Raw genomic sequence first — 22500 nt, 5'->3', positions numbered from 1 at the left:
AAATATTTTCTTGTAATTCAGCCATAGTTCCTTGGTGTGCCTACAGCACATATCACTGTGAGTTGTTATGCAGACACATGTTATTCCTTAACCTTCCAACTATTTGCTGTAGTATTCAAAGTATTAGAAGTAGGTGCTTCATCATTGGAGGTTTTTAAGAAAAGAGTGGACAGCCACCTATTCAAAAGGGTATTGGGTCTCCTGCTTGAGCAGGGGGTTGGACTAGAAGGCCTTCTAAGTTCCTTCCAGTTTTATTCTGATTGATTGATTGATTGGGAAACATCATTTGACAAATGGCAATTGAGTAGACAAGGAGGTTAGAGGAGGCTCTCTGAGTTTTCCTTAAGACCACAAGAATTCACTTATATCTCTGAATATTTAGATGTAATTCTTAGTATGTACAGGACTGCTGACAAGGCGACTTTTTACCCACTTCTTGGTTACTTAACATCAATTGCAGCCAACTGGATTTATAGACGTTTCTAAGGACATTTCCATACCGCTGTGGAATCCAATTGTTCTACTTTAGGGAATTTTGTTCGTTCCAGTTTCTGACTATTCTAATTTATTCAAAAATCACAGCACTTAATTGAATCCTTTTATGAATTGCCATGACTCTGGAGCTTTTAGGAGCAGACTCTTTTCCCATTAGTAATGCTTTGTAAAGGATTGGGGCATGGAAGTGTGTGGATGTGATTTAACAGCAATAATTATCATACAAAATGAACTTTTTAATAATCAATTCTGAATGTGTAAAATGGAGAATGAGGTAAGATACTCAGAAGGATACACACACACAACACACTGTATGGCGGGCTGTATGACCGGGCCCGGGGCAGCGGCATGAACTTTAAAGTGCCAGTGTGCTTACCGGCCATAAAGCAGGACATGTTTCGCTCTATGGTGGGGTGCGGTGGCATGCACTTTAAAGTGTCGGCATGCCTTCCGGCCATTCATCAGGTGCCCCTGTATGGCCGGGGCGGCAGCATGCACTTTAAAGTGTCAGTGGGAGATGGCGCAGGCGTCTGGAGCCCCTTCTGTCACCGTCCCTGAGGAGCCACTGCCTCACTCCTCCTCATCTTCACTACACATCACTGCACATATATATATATATATATATATATATATATATATATATATATATATATATATATATATATATATATATATATATATATATATATATATATATATATATATATATATATATATATATATATATATATATACACATACACACACACATACATACACATACACATATACATACACATACACATACACATACACATACACATACACATACACATACACATACACATACACATACACATATACATATACATATACATATACATATACATATACATATATATACTTACATAAATATGCATATGCATATGTATATGTATATGTATTCATTCATTCCTATATTTTAGGTGCATTTTTTCTTATTTGATAAATTTATAGGCCTCCTTTTGTTCTGGAGGTCAAGATGGCACGCAGAATATCATTACCTCTATTTTTTGTCCCCAACCACAACATTGTGAGACAGGAGAGGGTGACTAACATGTTGGTCATAGGAATATGGCCATTAATATTATATATTCATATAATATAATAACAGAAATATAATTTAATTACGGAATATGTGACTGTCACATATTTTCTATGACTGAGGCTGGACTCAACTCAGGCCTTAACTTTAGTTTATTGTAATAATTTAAATACAATCTCATCTCACACAAATGACTTTAACAAGTAACTCCTCCCTTCTGGAGCTCAAGAATAAACAATGACCCCACTTAACTTCCCTAGCAATGGAATTCATCCACCCTCTGACTCAAATGCAGCACAGTCTGTCCCTCCATTTTTTTTCTCGAAACGCATATGCAGCAGTGGTGGGATTCATTTTTTTTTACTGGCGGTTCTGTGGGCGTGGCTTGGTGGACATGGCAGGGGAAGGATACTGTAAAATATCTATTCCCTCCTCACACCAGTGGAAGGTTACTGCAAAATCCCCATTTCCTCCCGATCAGCTGGGACTTGGGAGGCAGAGAATAGATGGGGGCGGGGCCAGCCAGAGGTGGTATTTACCGATTCTCCGAACTACTCAAAATTTCCGCCACCGGTTCTCCAGAACTGGTCAGAACCTGCTGAATACCACCTCTGATATGCCGGTGTTGCTAGGAACATCCCCTTATTTATTTAAATTTTTTAAGTCCCCTTATATTAAGTTATAAGTAACTCAAGGCAACAAACATCCGTACCTTGGTGGGGCTGAGAAAAATTCACAAACCCAGCCTATTCCAGCAGAGGATGGTTCAGGCTGACCTCCTTTTCAAGCAGGTTTGCATTCTTTCTGTATGTGGTATCTAAAATACAGTGGTCTGTATTACCTATTCTAAACAAGGGATTGCTTTCCTGGTGTATTACCACATAAAGGGCATCGTTTTAAAATTTATGATCGCTATTATGGAACACTGCGGTATAATAATAAGTCCCCAAGTGTAGTTATGAGAGGAATATAATTGAGTATGTATACTTTGCATGGGAAATCAGTTGGGACCAGTTCTTTATCATCAGCAAACCTTTCATACATACTCTTTCTTGGTATTAGCACAGTCCCAAAACTCTTATATAACAATCGTAACTCTTATAAAAGGATCATTTTTCTTATTAATTAAGCATATAAAATAACTAGGCCCTTTGTGAAATGTGGAAATTCTCATGCCTCTGACCACAGGCTTAGATGATCCAGGAATGGGTAAGTTTTTCTAATCTTCCTGATCCTTGCAATTATATGAATTATCATATTCATATCTATGACTCTACACAGAATCACTTTGGTGTAGAAATTTGATAGATAAATAAAACACAGCTTCTTTCTCTTCCCCCCCCCCCAAAAAAAAAAGTCATATTCTGAGCTGGCTTCTCATTCAAAAATCATATTTTATATTATTATTATAAATAATATATTATTATATTATATTATTGTATTATTATATTCTATTTAGGACAGCTGTAAATACTTGGAGATGGCCAAGAATTAGACTGTTGCATTGTATCTATCACAGATAAGGAAATAAGGATATACTGTATACTTTTTAATCTGTGTATCCATTGTTTTGATCCATATAACGTTTTGTCTCGGTTTCATGAAATGGATGACCCGAGATCTGCAAATTAAACCTCTGCAACATTTTTGCAGTTTATTTTTAAAAAACCTGGCAAATGAACAGCATCCAGAAGCCGCAGTTGGTGCAAAATGCAGCAGCCACATGTTTTTGTGCAGACTCCGGTGTGCACATGTATCACGTCTCCTGTGGGAACTGCATTGGTTGGTGATTTGTTGCCGGGTGCAATTCAAGGTGCTGGTTGTAACTTTTAAAGCCCTTCATGGTTTGGGACCAGGTTATCTGAGGGGTCATCTCTTGCCGGTCCATCAGAGAGGGGAGACAGGGTATGCTGTGGGTCCCATCCCCTAGGGAGATACATCTGGTGGGACCACGAGGAAGGGCCTTCTCCATGGTGGCTCCCTCTCTCTGGAACATCACTCCCCCAGAGATTAGAATCGCCTCCACTCTAACACTCTTCCAGAAGATGCTGAAGACCTGGTTCTGCCAGCAGGCCTGGGAACACAGAGCGGGATGGAGCCCATTAAATGGCTCCTGTGATCTGCTGTCACTGGGGGTGGAGGGTGATTTTATTATATTATATTAATTTATTTATTTTTTATTAGTGTTATTGTTTTAAATGAGGTTTTATATTGTGTAAGCCTTGAGCCTTGAGTCTCCATGGGCAAATAGGTGGCGATATAAGTTCAACAAATAAATAAAATAAATAGGTTTAGGTTAGGTTTAGGTTTATTCAATTTATATGCCGCCCTACTCCCAAGGACTCAGGGCGGCATACAACATTAAAAGAAACGCATAATACAAAAGTTAAAAAGAAATTAAATAGGATATCCCATACCCAATTAAATTTGACAATGACATTGTCAATGACAATGACAATGACACTCCCAACCCCTCGAGTCGTCGCAGTAGGATACCATGGTCGATGGTATCGAAAGCCACTGAGAGGTCTAATAGGACCAGGACAGAGGAACTGTCCCGGGCCCGCCAGAGATCATCGACCAACGCGACCAATGCCGTCTCCATGCTGAATCCGGGCCTGAAACCCGACTGAAACGGATCCAGGTAGACAGCTTCATCCAGGGACTGGGGAAGCTGATGTGCTACCGCATTCTCAACAACCTTCGCTACAAAGCGAAGGTTGGAGACTGGACAATAGTTGGCTAAAAAAGCTGGATCCAGGGAAGGCTTCTTAAGGAGAGGCCTCACCACTGCCTCCTTCAAGGCGGTGGGAAAGAACCCCTCTCTCAATGAAGTGTTGGTAATCGCCTGGAGCCAGCCTCGAGTCACCTCCCGGGAAGCTGAGACTAACCAAGAGGGACATGGCTCCAGCACATAAGTGGCAGCACTGAGTCTCCCCATAATCCTATCCATGCCCTCGGGGGTCATAGCTTTTTTTGGGGGGGAATATCTCTCCTCCCCTTCTTTGCAGTTCCAGGATACTTCTATCACTTTGTGAATAGTTATACTTTTTTACTGCCAGTACAGGAACATAAAAGTAGGATCGCACACAAACATAAAATAGCTCCAAAAACATTAAGTTATGGATTTACTACCGTAAAAGACTCTGGCCTGCAGGGATGGCTTATTGAAACAAGCATCCTCCCCACCTGACCATCTTTCTTCCATCTGTCAACTTAACAGACATCTTGGCACAGTATATTTTTGTAGCATTTTTTAAAAGAAACCTACTCTCTCTCCTTGCATGGCAAAATGGCCAAGGTGACAGCTGTTTTCTTACTCTCCTCTGCCTGCTCCTGAGCTGGATCCTTTCCATCTGTCTGATCCGGTCCATCTCACTTCTCCTGCTGCTCATCTTGGCTCTTGCAAGCCGTCACTCTCTTCCAGTCCCCTCACTGGGCAATTCCCTTATTAATGAAGCTGCCAGCCTCTCTCCTTCCTATTGACTAAGTATAGTCAACTGAATCTCCTTACTCCTTGTTTTTCTTTTTTTCCTGTTACATTAGAAAGAGAAATCCTGGCTGGAGTGAGCTGGAGAGAGAAAAGTCTTATGTTTTCCACTTTTTTATTTTATCATGAATATTCTCCCTTTCTCTCTTATTTCAAAAAGCAAAAAGTCACCAGCCTTACCTTTAATTCCATTCTCTCTCAGGGCTGCCCATTTTTAATGTTTCCTTTCTTTCTGTCCTTCCTTGTTATTTTTATTTTTTTTCCATTAGCCATCATGCCAAGCCAAACCTTTTCCACTCTGTTCCTCTTCTTTCAGGCATCTTTATTTTTTATTTATAAAATTTATACAGCCACCCATCAAAACTGAGAGAGAAAGGGGAGGGAGTATTTGTTTTCGGCTGCCATTGAAATGGGGAGGAGCGGCTTGGTATTTGGGAGGGGAAGTTTTAGTACAGGAGAGATTGTGAAAAGGGAGTTTTGTTCTCACTATCTACTGCGCATGCTGAAGACTGGTGTTTGATGTTGGTCAAGGCCAACCGTCCTGCATACCAACCTGATGATGCTCCTTGAAGATGAAACCCACATGACACCTGAGGGATTTGCAGATTGGATAGTGGGATGGGGCTTACCGTGGGGGGGGGGGGTTGGACAAATATTGATATGTATGATTTTGCGCGCTTTTGCCTCAGACCTTGCTTTGCTTAGCTGCCATCTTTTCATAACCAGTAAAAGTACTCTTAATTCTGCAAAATGGAGTTAAGTGGTTTCTTTCTTGGTTGCTGAGGGAGGCCGCCTTGACAGGGAGCATCAGAAAACATCAGAACACAATTGAAACAAAAACCAGGCGCTTCCTTGGATGCATCCAACAGAACCATCCATAACCATCCAATAGCTCCCGGTTCACTTTACCTCAGTTCTGGCTTTCTGGCGAAGAGGGTGGGGGCCTGCTGGTCCCAGGGAAAGGATTTCCACAGGCTTGGGAGCCACTGAGGAAAAACACATTTTCTACACATTCTACACATTTCACTAGATGGCGCCATTGAAAGAAAGGCACCTGGAGTGTGCCCACTTTATTTGACCTGATGGGATACACAGATACCCACAATGAGAAGTTTGAGGAGAGGCTATTTTGCTCCCAGCTTCACATCTCCCTTTAATACAATTCCTAACTCTTAAATTTTGTATTTCTCTGCTTCTTGGGATTACTCCTCTCTGTTTGGAAAGGCTAATAAAATATTTCTATTTTTTTCACCGATTGGGTCCAAGCAGTCTAACTTCAGACACTTTATTGCCCTTTGTATCTCCTTTTTTTATTTTTGCACTCTGTAGAACATCCTATCTTCTAACTCTTGATTACAAATTTAGTTCTTGGCCTCCAGGTTTTAAGCTACTGCGGTCTTTGTGGCCAAACTCTTAGCAGATTGTATCTGTTACAGAATATTAATTTAAGATAGTTTTAAGATCAGATTGCCTTAGAGGAAGTCAACATTTTCCTTGTAGACTGTATTCTTATATGCATGACTTCCAGTTTGGAGAATATTATAAAATGCAGCCTTAGTCTCATGCAGCTCAAGGATGGAAGACCCATAGGAAATCAACTAATGGAATGTATTTTCCATTAGTTCAACTGTCCTTGATGGATTCAGAGTCCAAACATCACAGGGTTCATTCCAAAATGTCTCTCCCCCTCTTCGGAGGGTTTATTCTTTTTATACAGTTTTTACAAGCAAAGCAATGAGCATATAGCAACAGGGTTGTAATTGGTACATTCTCCTTGTCAATCTTTAAGAACATCCCACCCAGGGTACAATCTCACATAACTCAATAGTTCCTGGTACTTCCTGTTGAAGCTAATTAGGTGAGCTCATAGGTTAAGAGGTAACCAGCCACTGAGATCATGGCAGTGTGCTGCGCCTGTTTTTACGTAACCTTTCCTCTATTCCTACACATCCCTATTTTTCTCTTCTCTGACCTAAACACGTCTCACATTCTACATATGTATATGTGTGCACCAGGGACGTGCAGTCAGGGGAGACAGGGGAGGCAGAGCCCCACTACTGTCATCATGAAAAGAAAAAAAAATGTAAAAGGCAAGAGCTGAGATCAGGCTGAGCTAGTTGCTGCCAGAGACACCATTGATGACTCTGCTTAGTGCTTAACTGTTTAAAAAAGCCTCTAAAAAAGTGCCCTCTACAGGAGGCGGCAGGAGAAGGACGTGTCTCATTTAGTCTGACTTTTTATGATCACTCAACCAGAGTTAAGCAAGGGTTAAAAGCCAAAAAATTCCTGACATAAGTGAGGCACGTTGTTCTCCTCCTCCTCCTGTAGAGGGTGCTTTTTAGATGCTTTTTTAAACAGTTAAGCAGAGTCATCCACGGTGACTCTGGCAGCAACTAGCTCAGCCTGACCTCAGCTCTTGCCTTTTTCCTTTTACATTTTTTTTCTTTTCATGATGGCAGGGAAGAGCAGAGTTGAAATCCTCTCTGAAACAGCTGGAAAAGGTACGTGAGGGTCGGAGGGAGGGGGAGGAATTCAAACTTCATCCTCCTGGTGCAACTTTGTGTGTGTGTGTGTGTGTGTGTGTGTGTGTGTGTGTGTGTGTGTTTGAGAGAGGGGGAGGCAGGGAGAGAGGGAGGAAGGAGGGGAAGGGAGAAGAAAAAGAAAAAGAAAGAAGGAAACTTATTTAGCAAAGGAGAAAAACAAGTGCTGTCGCTTTAAATCGGAACTGACCATGCCTGGCTATGGAATTCTGGGAGTTGAAGTCCACAAGTCTAAAACAATTGCTCACTCACCAGCCATAAACTTCACTGCACGTCACTGGTGTGCACTCTCATTCATGTAGGTAGAACCATTCTCCAAGACCCTCTTCACGTTCATTCTACAGAAGGCTGGATTGGACACGTCTTCAAACCAAGGACAGCAGCAGTGTGAAAAGGAGAAGCATGTGTATATTTCTATATGTTCTTCCCTGACGCCCATTTGAGTGGTTCAGTGTTGGAGTCAGAATTGATAAACTTTCTTCTTCAGATCAAGTGGGATTACAACCAGGCCACTTTGAACATTGATATGGTTAGCTTTCATTTTACGATTGCAAAAATGTTAGTAATGGTTGATGATAAGTTTATATTTGTACATGGCAGAGGTGGTATTCAGCCAGTTCTGACAGGTTCTGGAGAACTGGTAGCAGAAATTTTGAGTCATTCCGAGAACTGGCAAATAGGCTGGCCCCGCCCTTCTGCCTTCCAGCCTCCTACCTGATCTTCTTTTGTTGCCCTAAATAGGAGAATGGAGCTAGAAAGGTTAGTGGGGTGGGGAGGGAATGGGGATTTTGCAGTATCCTTCCCTTACCACACCCACAAAGCCACACCACACCCACAAAGCCACGCCACACCCACAAAGCCACGACCACAGAACCGGTAGTAAAAACAAAAAGAATCCCACTACTGGTACATTGTATACCAAAGGAAATAGTTTTGTAGTTGTAGTTTTAGTTTTATTAGAATTTGTAGGCCGCCCTTTTCCCTGAGGGGACTCAGGGCGGCTCACATAAAACTGGGAAGGGGGGGATACAAACAACAAGATAGAGACATATAATAAAATGGTAGGCAACATACATTCATCATTCGGGAGGGGTAACTATCCTTATCCCCAGGCCTGACGGGCGAGCCAGATCTTCAAGGCTGTGCGGAAGGCTTGGACGGTGGAGAGGGTACGAATCCCCACAGGGAGCTCGTTCCAAAGGGCCGGGGCTACTGCTGAGAAGGCCCTCCTCCTTGTGGTTGCCAGCCGACACTGGCTGGCCGATGGAATACGGAGGAGGCCTAGTCTATGGGATCTTATTGGTCGCAGGGATGTAATTGGCAGAAGGCGGTCTCTCAAATATCCAGATCCACTGCCATGTAGGGCTTTATGGGTGATTAGTAGCACCTTGAAGCGCATCCGGAGATCAACAGGCAGCCAGCGCAGCTCGCGGAGGATAGGTGTTATGCGGGTGAATCGAGGTGCACCCGCGATCACTCGCGCGGCTGCGTTCTGCACTAGCTGAAGTCGCCGGATGCTCTTCAAGGGCAGCCCCATGTAGAGCACATTGCAGTATTCCAGCCTAGAGATCACAAGGGCCCGAGTGACTGTTGTGAGAGCCTCCCGATTCAGGTAGGGTCGCAACTGGCGCACCAGGCGAACCTGGGCGAATGCCCCCCTGGTCACAGCCGTTAGGTGGTGGTCAAATGACAGCTGCGGATCCAGGAGGACTCCCAAGTTGCGAACCCTCTCTGAGGGGTGTAAAATTTGACCCCCCAGCCTGAGTGATGGAATATTAGTCAGATCTTTGGGAGGAAAACACAACAGCCACTCGGTCTTTTCTGGGTTGAGCACAAGCTTGTTAACCCTCATCCAGTCCCTAACGGCCTCAAGACCCCGGCTCATCACATCTACCGCTTCATTGAGTTGGCACGGGGCGGACAGATACAATTGAGTGTCGTCCGCATATTGATGGTATCTAATCCCGTGCCTGCGGATGATCTCTCCCAGCGGTTTCATGTAGATGTTGAATAGTAGGGGGGATAAGACCGAACCCTGAGGCACCCCATAATTTAGGGGCCTAGGGGACGATCTCTGCCCCCCCACTAACACCGACTGCGACCTGTCCGAGAGGTAGGAGGAGAACCACCGTAACACGGTGCCTCCCACTCCCACCTCCCGCAGTCGTCGCAGAAGAATACCATGGTCGATGGTATCGAAAGCCGCTGAGAGGTCAAGGAGGACCAGGATGGAGGGATGTCCTTCATCTCTGGCTCTCCAGAGATCATCAATCAATGCGACCAAAGCGGTTTCTGTGCTGTAACCGGGTCTGAAGCCTGACTGGAAGGGGACTAGGTAGTTTGCTTCCTCCAAGGACCGTTGGAGCTGGAAGGCCACCACCTTCTCAACAACCTTCCCCAAGAAGGGAAGGTTGGAGACAGGGCGATAGCTATTAAGGACAGCTGGATCCAAGGATGGTTTCTTCAGGAGGGGTCTCACCACCGCCGCTTTCAGTGCGGCGGGGAAGTTCCCCTCCTGAAGGGAGGCGGTCACAACCGCCTGGATCCAGCCTCGTGTCACCTCACTGCAGTTCGTGACCAGCCATGAGGGACACGGATCCAGAACACAGGTGGAGGTACTTACAGCTCTCATGGCCTTGTCCACATCCCCGGGGGTAACATCCTGAAACTCAACCCAGAGCTGTTCTACTTGGTCCCCCTGTGTCTCGGCTGGAACTGCGGGGGTGGAGTCCAAGTCCGACCGAAACCGAGCAATTTTGTCCGCTAAGAATTGGGCATACTCTTCAGCTCTGCCCTGCAAGGGTTCCCCCGCCTCCCTTTTGTTCAACAGGGAGCGGGTTATCCTAAACAGGGCGGCTGGACGGGACTCAGCGGATGCAACCAGGGTGGCTATGTGAGATCTTTTTGCTGCCCTAAGTGCCCTGGTGTATTCCCTGGTGCAGGTGGTTACCATTGCTCGGTTCGATTCGGACTTATCGGACCTCCAACGGTGCTCTAGGCATCTCCTCCGGCGCTTCATCTCCCGGAGTTCCTCGGTGAACCAAGGGGGTCTCCGGGATCCGCTGCCTCGGAGGAGCCGCAGTGGCGCAATCCGGTCGAGGGCCTCCGACGCTGCCGAGTGCCACGCAGCAGCCAGAGTCTCCGCCGGACTGTGGGCGAGAGTGTCAGGAATAACCCCAAGCTCTGTCTGGAACCTTAACGGCTCCATAAGGCGCCTGGGGCGGAACCACCTGGTCGGTTCCTCCTCCCTACAGTGGGGGTTTGGCCTCCGGAAGTCGAGCCTCAGTAGGCAGTGGTCTGACCACGACAGGGGTATGATGTCGCTCCCCCTCAGACCAAGATCACAAATCCACTGCTCCGAGAGAAACACAAGGTCAAGCATGTGTCCCGCTGAATGGGTTGGGCCTCGAATTACTTGGGTCAAGCCCATGGCTGTCATGGAGGCCATGAACTCCTGCGCCCCATCAGAGTTTTCACCGAGCGACGGCAAATTGAAGTCCCCCAGGACCATCAACCTAGGGAACTCAATTGCCAGCTCGGCTACCGACTCGAGGAGCGAGGGGAGGGCTGCTGCAACGCTGTTGGGAGGCAGGTACGTTAGCAGCAGACCCACTTGACCCTTGAGGTCCAACTTTAACAGCAAAGACTCACACCCGACAATCTCCGGAGCAGGGACCCTACGAGGAACTAACGACTCCCGGATAACGGCGGCCACACCCCCACCCCTTCCCTGGGCTCTTGGCTGATGCAGCACCTGAAATCCTTCTGGGCACAGCTCTACAAGGGGGACTCCTCCCTCTGGGCCCAGCCAGGTTTCAGCAGTATGTTTGGCAATAATGGTGAATATCTGTGGCTCGGGTGTAGGATGAGGGTGAAGGTTCGTTCTCTAAGTTTGTGGGTTGGTTTCCAAATGTTTCATTACCAGGTAACATTTTCAGTGTTCGGAAGAACACAAACACAGACATCCCCTGAACTCCACTGAAGATGTTACCTAACCTGGTAATAAAACATTTGGAAACCAACCCACAAGCTCGGAGAATGAACCTTCACCCTCATAGCAGTATGTGTTTTCTTATTATTTTTTGTGATGAGAGATTTAAATTTGACTATTTTCTGTATAGTTGATAATTCTGGGTCTCTGGGGTAAAAAAAAAATGCAAAGAATAACCCCCTTCACCCCTTTGTCTGATCCTTATTGTTAAGGCAAGATGATTAAAACGACTATTATAACCCACAGACATTTTTCTAGTCAGGTCTGCATAGTTCAGCAATGCTAATGAATTCTCATTACAAGCAAAAATTATGCCACAGTCTAATAGGAGGCTGAGCTGGACATCCAATGTCAATCAGAAAGCCTTTCTTTGAGAGAGAGAGAGAGAGAGAGAGAGAGAGAGAGAGAGAGAGAGAGAGAGAGAGAGAGAGAGAGAGAGAGAGAGACCACTTTTTCTGAGTTCGCCACACACAGTGTCTTAGCACTTTTAGTATTAATCTACTATGCAAAGCTGTGAACAGGCCTTTTAAAAGAGCCATTCAGTTTCATCATCAGAGTATGAATAAAACGGGGTGTTGGGTCTAGCTTCTGATTGCCAGAGAAATAGGGTGCTGACACAGCCAATCAGTCCTATGCAAAACAGGTACAACCGCAGAGAGCTGCTTGAATTCAGCAGGACAGTGCTAAAATGGAGGGCAGCTCAGACAAAGAAATGTACACGTGTGTGTGTTGTGAAAGATTTCTAGAGTGGGTTTGTGAAATGGTATGAGGCTGATCATTGTCTCTTCCGCTCTCCCCCCTCTCTCTGCAAGGTCCTGCACAAGTCTATCTAGTCACAGAGATTGTGTCAGTCACAGAGACTGTGTCATCTCTCTCCCTCTCTCTCTCTCTCTCTCTCTCTCTCTCTCTCTCTCTCTCCTCCCTCCCTCCCTCCCTCCCTCCCTCCCTCCCTCCCTCCCTCCCTCCCCCTCTCAATATTGGTTATTTTGACCGAGCATTTAAATCTTTAAGGACCAACGTTTTTTTTTAGGATCTAGAGTAGAAGGGAGGGAGAGAGGGAGGGAGAGAAAGAGAGAGAATCAAACATGTTTTTAATGCCCTCCAGTGGATCCTGATAGACTTTACATCCAATAAACAGGGGCAGTTGCTGATGCTTGCCAAATAGAAAGCAGTTCAGGAAAATGCGTGCTGAGTCTACAAATGATGCTGATTCTACAACATGGATGACACATTCACTTCTATTCTGCATTTTCCATTCTGCTCTTTATTTGGTTTCCCATAAACCTGTCTGCTCGGCTCAAATGATATCAGTGTTGAGCAAAGAAGATCCTGGTTGTTTATGACACCATTTCAGCTTAGCATGTCTTATTCGCTTCTCTCTGCAACAAACACCTCAGCTACCATATTTTGAGATCGGAAAGAACAGAGATGAGTTAATTGGGAGATAGAAAGCAGCAGCACTAGGATGAGCATTCCCTAATTCCTCAAAAAAAGAGATTCTGGGTAATCTCTAGGAATAGAGGCCGCCTCTGTGCTACACTACTAGAAAGGAGTAATGGTGACAAGGCTGGCAAACTTTTAAAAAAAGCACTCTATAAGGTTGCAACCTTCTTTTTGGCTACCAGCAAGGATTATATTAAGAATGAACCAATAGAGGTTTTGCTAGTTCTGGAGGTTTGCAGTATATGTGTAAAAAAAGGTCGGTGTTTGTTTTTCATCTTGCTTATAAAAAAAATTATAAGCCACTTTTCAGATAGCTAGCATAGGATCAGAAATAGGTTGTTTTTTTTTCCTCCCACAGTCCAGACACCTTTTAAGCTGAAAACATCAGAAATTGGCTTTGGAACTCCTTTCATGCGGAGATCAGAGCCTCTACTGATCTGTATAAAAAGCTTCTGTACTGATATCTCCCTCTCTCCTCACCCTCTTCTCACACACACATTTCTTCCTTTCTTGGCCGCAGAATGAAATCCTCTCCCTCAAAATCACGACAATCAGAATCTTCCAAAGTCATCATTTAACAGCAGAGGCTTCTTTTCCTCAGAGGCCCAGCTCTGTCTTTTCTGAAATTACATTTCCATATTTCCATATTCCATCATTTCCCTCCCTCCTGCTATCCCAGAAGGATCCTTTGGACACAAAAGCATATCTGGATTTTCACAGAACTCCAAATGCCGATGCTTGTAGTAAAGCGACCTCACAGAAATTGACCACAAATTTGTGCCTGGTCTCCCCACCCCAACCCCCGCCCTAAAAATGAAGAAATATTTGCCCATTGTGCAGATAAGGTATTTTTCCTTAAAGGCAGAGTAAAAGCCGAGCGCCAGAGATTACAATGCCATTGCCACAAGATAATAGAACAACACACTCCAGTGCATGCATCTTCTGTTCACATAAATTTAACAAGTCCGCCCTCTAGTGGAGTTAATATGAGTTGCCTCATCCTGACAGAATTGGTTAATGGCCAAGAAACTGCTAATGTGAAGAAAACATTTGCTCCCTTTCTTAATGCTTCTTTAGATGCTTTTTTTCTTGTGGGAAAAGCCTTTCCCTGCACTGGCACAATGCCTTTACTGAATTACTGTAGCCATAGTCTTCACTTTTGCTCAGAATTTTCTTACTCTGAGAAAGGGCTGAGACGGTAGGATTCAGGAGATGATGGTCATAAGCCAGTCAAAAAAAGAAATCGGTAGGGAGGAGTTATAAGCAGAGCCATGATTTATTTCCTTTTGAGAAAGTGAAGCATGAAAGATGGATGTAAAGTGAAAGCAACCATATAAAATATTAAACATAAAAAATAAGGGCCATGTTGCATGTTAGGCAGACTCAGAGGCCATGGTTAACCATTCTGCGTACTAAATGGCAAAATGTTGAGTCTTTCGTGCTTTTCAGCAACAAGACCTGTGAAATCTTTACTTCACAGGAATAGTAAGCTAGATTTTCTCTCTGTTCCTGACTTCCTTCTCCCCTCTATGCACTGTTTGCTAGCGGCAATAGGACTATGTGAAATAAAGTCCTTGCACAGAAACCAGCTACTCTAGAAAATGTCATCATTTCTTATCTGAACGTGTTCCAAAAAGAGTTTAGGTCCCCTGCCAACTTATTTAAAGCATTATATTGAATTGGAGATGCTATTCTGCCCAAAATGTTGTATCTAATTAGGGCTGGAAATATTCCAGTTGCCAAAATATGTAATTTAACAGAAGAAAAGAAGTATTTCAGAATCTGTGGCATTTTTTAAAAATAATTTTTAAAAATAATTTTAATGATTTTTTTAAACAGTGGGATTAATGAAGGCCCTGTGCCAAATTTTTTTGCTAAAACTTGGTTGAGATAACATTTTCCAAAAGGCAGCTGGAACTTTGTATTTTTTCCTTGAAAACATTTCACTTCTCATTGAAGAAGCTTCTTCTGTTCAACCATGAGCTGGATGATTGAGAACCTCCATATTTATCATTATTATTTGATTCCCACCAGTGCCCTAACTGTAGTATAAACAGGGAACATTGTGCTTGTACTTAATTCAGGGGCTATCTCCTCCACCAAATAGCAAACAATCCTGAGGCACATTATAGTTTAAATTACTGAGATTTTTTTTTAAATCACCATATCAGTGGAGTCCAATACATAAGCATAAACATTCTTTGACTGCAACAAAACTGGTGAATTGCTGCATTTAAGGTTAGAGCTGAAGTTCTTACCTTAGTTATTTAAGGTTAACTAATTAACCTTAATTTAGATTTGCATGACAATCTTTTCAAATAGCAGTATAGAATATCATCATCATCAATATCACCATCAGCTGAAAAGTTTACGAATGCTAAGTGGTATATAAAGAGGAAGATGAAAAGATGTATGTTGTCATAAGGCCTCTAAAATCTATAGTTCTACAAACTTGCAGTTTTGCCCAATTAGTGAAGTGAAAATGTTAGAGATTCCTCAACTAAAAAGCAATTGGTAGACAAGTCTTATCCAACCCCATATGCCATGGTACTTAAGCCAATAACATGATGGATTACACTTCTGCTCATGGGGAGTGAATTTCTGGGTTGGCTCCAGGTTACAGAATGCATGACAGTGTGAATATACAGGGAATCCTTTCTAAAGGATTCAGGATCTGTTAAAATTGGAAGTCGGAAGTCTTGCCATAAAAAAGGAAACGTTGATTCCAATAAGTGGAAGATTGAAATAATTTATTTGACAATCAGTTTGCAAAAAAAAAAAAAAAACCAAGTACAGATATAACTTGAAATCAGTTTTTCAGGAACAAACAACAAATGCCAGAATATTACAGAGCCCTTATGGTGAGTGGTTAGAGTGCAGTACTGCAGGCTACTTCTGCTGATGGTCAGCTGCCTGCAATTTGGCAGTTCAAATCTCACTAGGCTCAAGGTTGACTCAGCCTTCTGAAGTGGGTAAAATGAAATCCCAGATTGTTGGGGGCAAGAGGCTGACTCTGTAAACTGCTTAGAGAGGGCTGTAAAGCACTATGAAGCAGTATAATAGTCTAAGTGCTATTGCTATAATAAGAAAGAAATCAGCAATATATATTGAAGTTTAGTTTTCCAACTGCATCCTATCCTTTAAATCACTCAGTCTCTATAAAAGAGTATATATTTCCTCACAGCTAGTGAAAAATAAAATAGTCAGGCTGCTAGCATTCTAAAGGGTATATATCATTGCATATTTTTTTTTAAAAAATAGAATTATTTTCAACATCAAACACTAACATTTAAAAGAAATATGTATATGAAATCTGTCTTGGAAGCTTGGAAACTGCAGAATATACATTCAGATTTTAGAAAAATGGTTGCAACTCGTGAACTACCTCAGAGCTCTACTTAAAGAATAATTAAAAATTTGACATTTTAATATCATAAATGGACCATTATTTATCAAAGAGTCATGTAATCAAAATGGAAGTACAAATATTTGTTTTCAAATAGATCATTTTAGTGATGTCTAATTCTTAAAAAAACCTTAAACTTACAGATCAAATATTATAAATAATTAGACAACTGATTTTAAAAACCAAATTCTACCATGTTTCCCCAAAAATAAGATAGGATCTTATTTTCTTTTGACCCCCAAAATAAGTGCTTGGCCTTATTTTTTATTATTTTTGAGGTGCAGGAGGCAGCGAGCATAGTCATCTCATGGCTGCTACTGTGTTGCAATATTTTCGGGGAGGGCTTATTTTGGGGGGAGGTCTTATTTTAGCTCATGCACTCAAAAGCCTGATTGGGCTTATTATCTGGGGAGGTCTTATTTTCAGGGAAGCAGGGTAGTTATTAGAAGAAATTATACTATTTTGAATCATGTGACATTTTGATTTTTTTCTAGTAGAAAGTATTCCACACAGCACTGGATCCCAAAGAGGCTGTGTAAATCCTAGCTGTGACTTATAAAGAACATTTAACATGTGAGCAGCTTAGCTGGGAAACTCTTAAGCATGTAAATTCTAGATCATTTAGTTAAGTAAGAACAAAGAGAACAATGCAGATAGAGTTAAGGACTTTATGAAATGTAGATTTCAATGAAATAATAAATTTAATCAAACTGAATTTTATCTACTGTATTTGTGCAGGATGTTTTGAGAATCAATATTGTTTAATTGATACTGAAAGGCAGAAATTGGACTTACCATGTTTTTCGGAGTATAAGACGCACCTTTTTCTCTCAAAAAAGAGGCTGAAAATCTGGGTGCATCTTATACACTGAATGCAGCATTTTTGGCTTCCCAAAACTCCACCCCCTTGGCTATGCATAGCCTTTAGAAGGCTTTCAGAGAGATCCTGGGGGCTGGGGAGGGCAGAAATGAGCAAAAAACGGCCTATTTTTTGCCCTCCATCCCCCAGCAGTACTATAAGCTTCCTAAAGGCTACCCATGCCCCTTTTTTGACAAAAGGGCCTGTTTTTGCGAAAAATGGGGCATTTCTGTTTGTCCCCCCCCCTCCCCAGGAGCACTCTCCAAGCCTCCTAAGGGCTATTCACGTCCTTTTTTGGGGGGGAAATGGACCCATTTTCATGAGGTTTGCAGTGTGCAAAAAGTATTTTTTTAATTTTCCTCTTCAAAATCTTGCTGCGTCTTATACTCCAGTGTGCCTTATACTCTGAAAAATATGGTAGATATTCAAGTATGAATAAAAATAGTGATTCTTTGGTATTGACTTAGATAATGTTTGTTTTGACTGTGTAGTTTAAGTATTAGTCCATCCATATGCACAAACAGAAAAGGAAAGTTATAAACTGAAACTCAAAATTGATCATTCATAAGGAAAGATTGAGAAAATTAGTAAAGGAACTCAGTGTTGTAGAAAGTTAGCACCCATCCCTCTCATAGAATAATAAAATATTTAGAAAATATTAAAAAGGAAGAATATTATATTTTCCCTAAAGGAGAAACATGTTTCTAAAGACATAAATCAGGGCCTCAGCTTCCTGCCCACCCCCTCAGATATTCTGGTGCCAACCGATCTACAAGACAAAAGGCTGGGCCACCTTATCTACAAAACAAAAGACGTTCACCATCAGAACATGATAGGATTAGCCCCCACTCAAGATCCAAACCAGGACAAAGCCATTAAGCCATAATAGGAATTGCCCAACGCTTTCAGAACACAACCTTCTTCATTACATTATCACCTAGCAAGATTCAACCAAGCTTGGGATACAGACACCCTACAAGATTATCTAGACCCCGCTTATACCCCTGGGAGTCTGACAACCAATAGGATACATTTCTTACAAAGCCCAAGACAGGGTATAAATCTCTCTCACACACACACTCATGTGCTCATTTACCAGGGACCAGTGGTGGGATTCAAATAATTTAACAACCAGTTCTCTGCCCTAATGACCAGCTGGGTAGACGGGGCTCGGTGGTCATGTGATTGGCTGGGCGTGGCCAACTCAACGTCACTCACATCGATGGGCGCTTCGCCTTAGCTGTTACAATGGAATAAGGGTTAACCAGAGAGGCAGTTTCTGTAAGCAGGGCAACAAAGATGAGGCTAGAAACAACACCAGGATGTTTCCTTCCTGCCTTTAGTACAGAATTAGCCCTGTAAAGTGAGGAAAAAACAAAAGGAGATTTCTTCCAACAACCGGTTCTCCCGTATAGGTGCAAACCGGCTGAATCCCACCACTGCCCAAGACCCAAAAAACCCATGTGATCTTGTCCACCATTAAACCATTTTTCCAAACAGCCTCCATGTTTCCAGTGTCTTTCTCCTCACTTGGAACTGAACTCAGATGGACATTTCTTCCAACAATGTCATGGAAGGTTCTGAATGTGTAACTGAACATTTTTTGGAATTATCAAAAGTGGATCATAGGAGAGGAAAAAGGGCATGGAAGGAAAAAAAAACCAAAGATGATGAAAAAGAAAGAAGAAGAATTTTAGGATTAAACTCATTAAAATCTTCCTGGGGCTAGGAGGAAATGGATGTTGGAAAATAGAATTTGAGCTACTTTAAAGCATTCAAAGCTCTTTGTGATATCATGGCATGATAGTAATATCAACTACAGCAAACCTACATGGAAACCACCTAATGAAATATAGTGATACTCAGTATTCATCATTAATTGGTTCTGGGAGGCACACCGATACCAAAAATGATGAATACACACATTTTTCCCATAAGTAATAATGTAAGTGAGTCACAAGGCAGTTGATATCAATAAATCTAGCTTGTGTGTTGAGCATCAAACAAATGATGGGACAACATTTTCACATCAAAATGCATTGAGGACCAAGGTGTTTCTATGGCATTCTATGGGCTTCATGCAGAACATGGTTTTGTCTTTTTTCTCTAAAACTGTGATGTTGATGACAAAGATCACTTGGAAAGAAGGTCGACCTAGGCCTGGGCTGCATTTTTAATACCAGGTGTATTATGCTGGTTAATATCTTGTTTAATATTGATATTGCATATTTCTAGGATCAGGGTTAGTTACCACTAGAGCGGCATCTAAGTCCTGTAACTAAAGGAATAAATTCAATGCCAGCATTAAAGAAACGGATTGATTATATATTTTTGACTTAACAAATACATGGATTTTCCCCCACAATGACCTACCCCTCAGATGGTCTTTCAGGTCTCCCAATAATGTAGCAAATACTCATTGCTACTGTAACTTAGTCCATCAACCTTGCTACTAATCCTTCTCTTTCCTTCTGCCTTTTCCAGTACTAAAATCTTTTCCAGAGAGTTGGGTCTTCACATAATGTGTCCCAAAGTAGAATTATTTGAGCCTGGTCATTTGTGCAAGTGAGAATACTGGGTTGATTTATTTGAACAATATTATCCATTTTGCTTTAGTTTACACCACTAGATGGCACCTCAGTCTGCAGCAAAAAATAAAATAAAATAAACAGGCTAGGTGTAAGATGCTATGTCATTCCCAGCAGTTGCTGACTATCAACATTTCAAATTCAAACAGTTCAGATCAGATTTCATTGCCACAGATATTAGCATCTCAGTGAGGGATGAGATGGTGTTCCTTACAGAGCAATGAGTACTCAGAATTCAGTAGAGTTTTGCCAATACAATTTAGTGGTATTTTATCTAGTAAATAACTAAATTTGTTTTAGGATAAATTGTTATATATCCTTTTAGTATTAGCTGCAGAAACATGGAAGGGGTGGGGGATAAAGGAGATATTTGTTCTTCTAATAGTCAAATCTGATTGTGGTTACTGATGGACTGGAGCCAAAACCAAGCCATTAAAATGAGAGACTACAATTAACAATCTAAGCTGTTTAAAAAATACAATGCTAATAATAATTGAAATAAAGTTAATGAGATTAAACCCCATTATTCATGAACATGGTTGACACTACGGATTTAATACCAATTTAAAAACAACACTATAAAAATTGTATATGATACAGAATGGAGAAAAATCCTTATGGAAGCTAGTTAGGCCCCAAACCAGCTCCCTGTCAGGGGAACAAGATTACAAGAACCTCCAGGGTCCTCCCTTCATCCCCTCCAAAAGAAGACTTAAATTTGCATAAAGAGTATTTTTTTTTATTACTACAAATTATATTCTGCTGCAGGTTTGGAGACTCAGAATAGTTTATGGTGGTAATATTACCCTTTGCAATCAATTAATGAAACTGAATTCAGTCCTTCAGGGAATAACATGATCTTATTGTCCAAAAAATGCCCTCTAGAGAGTAACATTTTATGGCTCCTCCAAAATTGGGTAAATATGAGAATGGAGTGTTGAGATCTATTTTTTCCCAGGTTTTGTTAATAAATAAAACTTAGAAATGGAATGAAGACTTGAATTGCATGCCAGATTTTCTCAGTTTCCTTTTCCTGGAGAAGATTGGGTTATTCCTCCTTCATCCTCAGTTTGTTTGTTTGTTTGTTTTTTGGGTAGGTTGATGGTTTTATACTTCAATGATTATGATAGAGAAGGAGGTACTACTGTTGATTTGTTGGCATGGATTCTCCATCATTCTGCAGTGACCATGTTATCCCAAATTTCTTAGTATGGAAAAGTCCCAAGGGAGGAGATTTCTTTTCAGATTTTGTGCATTGTTGATAAACCAGGCTGGGGGGAAATGCACGATGGAAACAAAGATTCTCACATATATCCATTGGTCATCTGATAGCTAAGGAAAATTCCACAAACCCACATCTCTCATATCAGAATTTTATCAGCTTTCTCTTCTTACCTGTTTTATTTTGGTGGTGTTGTTTTTGTTGTTGTTAAAGTAACAATGTTAAGGGAATGTTCATCCTATCAAAATGAGAATAGTTTTTAAAAAGTGGAAATATTTTTTCAGCCAGGCACTTTTTAAATATCAAGAACCATTGATCTCTATTGGTGATGGTGGTGTTGGAGGTATTAATCGGCAGCCCCACATAAATAATATGAAGTTTTCTGTATAATTGTATTTTTATCGACACACAGACAAAAAGCTTTCTCATATTATTTGTGCCTGTCACTTAACTGTTAAAGGCATAAATAACCATCTTGTCCCCCAAAGTAGCCTCAAGTCCTCTTACCTTCGCTACCGGTTTTGAACCGCATGCACAGAGCACCTGTGATGACATATGGGTGGGTGGGTGGGCGGAGCCTCCCGTGGCCGCCACTACCAGTTCGCCCGTATTGGTGCAAACCAGCAGAATACCATTTCTGCCTCAAGTGAATGAGCAGTTCCAGCTGTTACAAGGAGAACTTCTAGATGGTTTCATACTGCCTCATATCCTGATGCTTCAAAGGAATATTTCTCACACTGAGATTCATTAAGAAATGAAATGATGAGAAATTAAGTTCTAAGTATGAATAGGTATGCTAGTCTGGAATTGAAGAGAGAATATTCTAAAAAAAACAACGATCATAGCTCAGTGCCACAAGATCCTGCATTTAGATCTGAACATTTCCAGTGGGGATTTACACAACTCTTTCCTGAATCTCTGGTAAATCAAGCTAGATGGGCCAATGAGATAACCTGGTATAAGCCATTTCCTACATACAGAGACAAGTTACTGCTGGCATAGCTCAAATGTATATAACATTGTTCTACTGGTATCCCCATCACCACCAAAAAAAAAAAAAAAAGAGCAAAGATATCTTCACTCCCTGAAAATCTGGACTTGAATATTACATCCGAGGCAGATGATAATTAAGTTTCTTTGGGTTATCTGAAAAGAATAATCACTCCAGTCTCCATTCTTGGGCAAACACACCACCAGTTAGCATTTGGTGCCATGGATTGTGCCATTATGATGCCAGTTTCATAACCCATAAAAGCAAAGCATGTGGAATACTGCAATTGCACTCTTCCCATGTGGTTACAAACTGCCTGTTCTTTGGGACTTTAAAAGCTTATAAAACACAATTCTTTTTTCATTTACAGTCAATTATGGCTCACTTTCTCCCCACCCATGCATTTTCACAT

The sequence above is a fragment of the Thamnophis sirtalis genome, unplaced genomic scaffold (genome assembly GCF_051295495.1).
Source record: "Thamnophis sirtalis isolate CommonGarterSnake01/CBP01778 unplaced genomic scaffold, rThaSir2_p1.2 scaffold_3, whole genome shotgun sequence".
Classification (NCBI taxonomy): Eukaryota; Metazoa; Chordata; class Lepidosauria; order Squamata; family Natricidae; genus Thamnophis; species Thamnophis sirtalis.
This window is presented reverse-complemented; position numbering follows the sequence as displayed.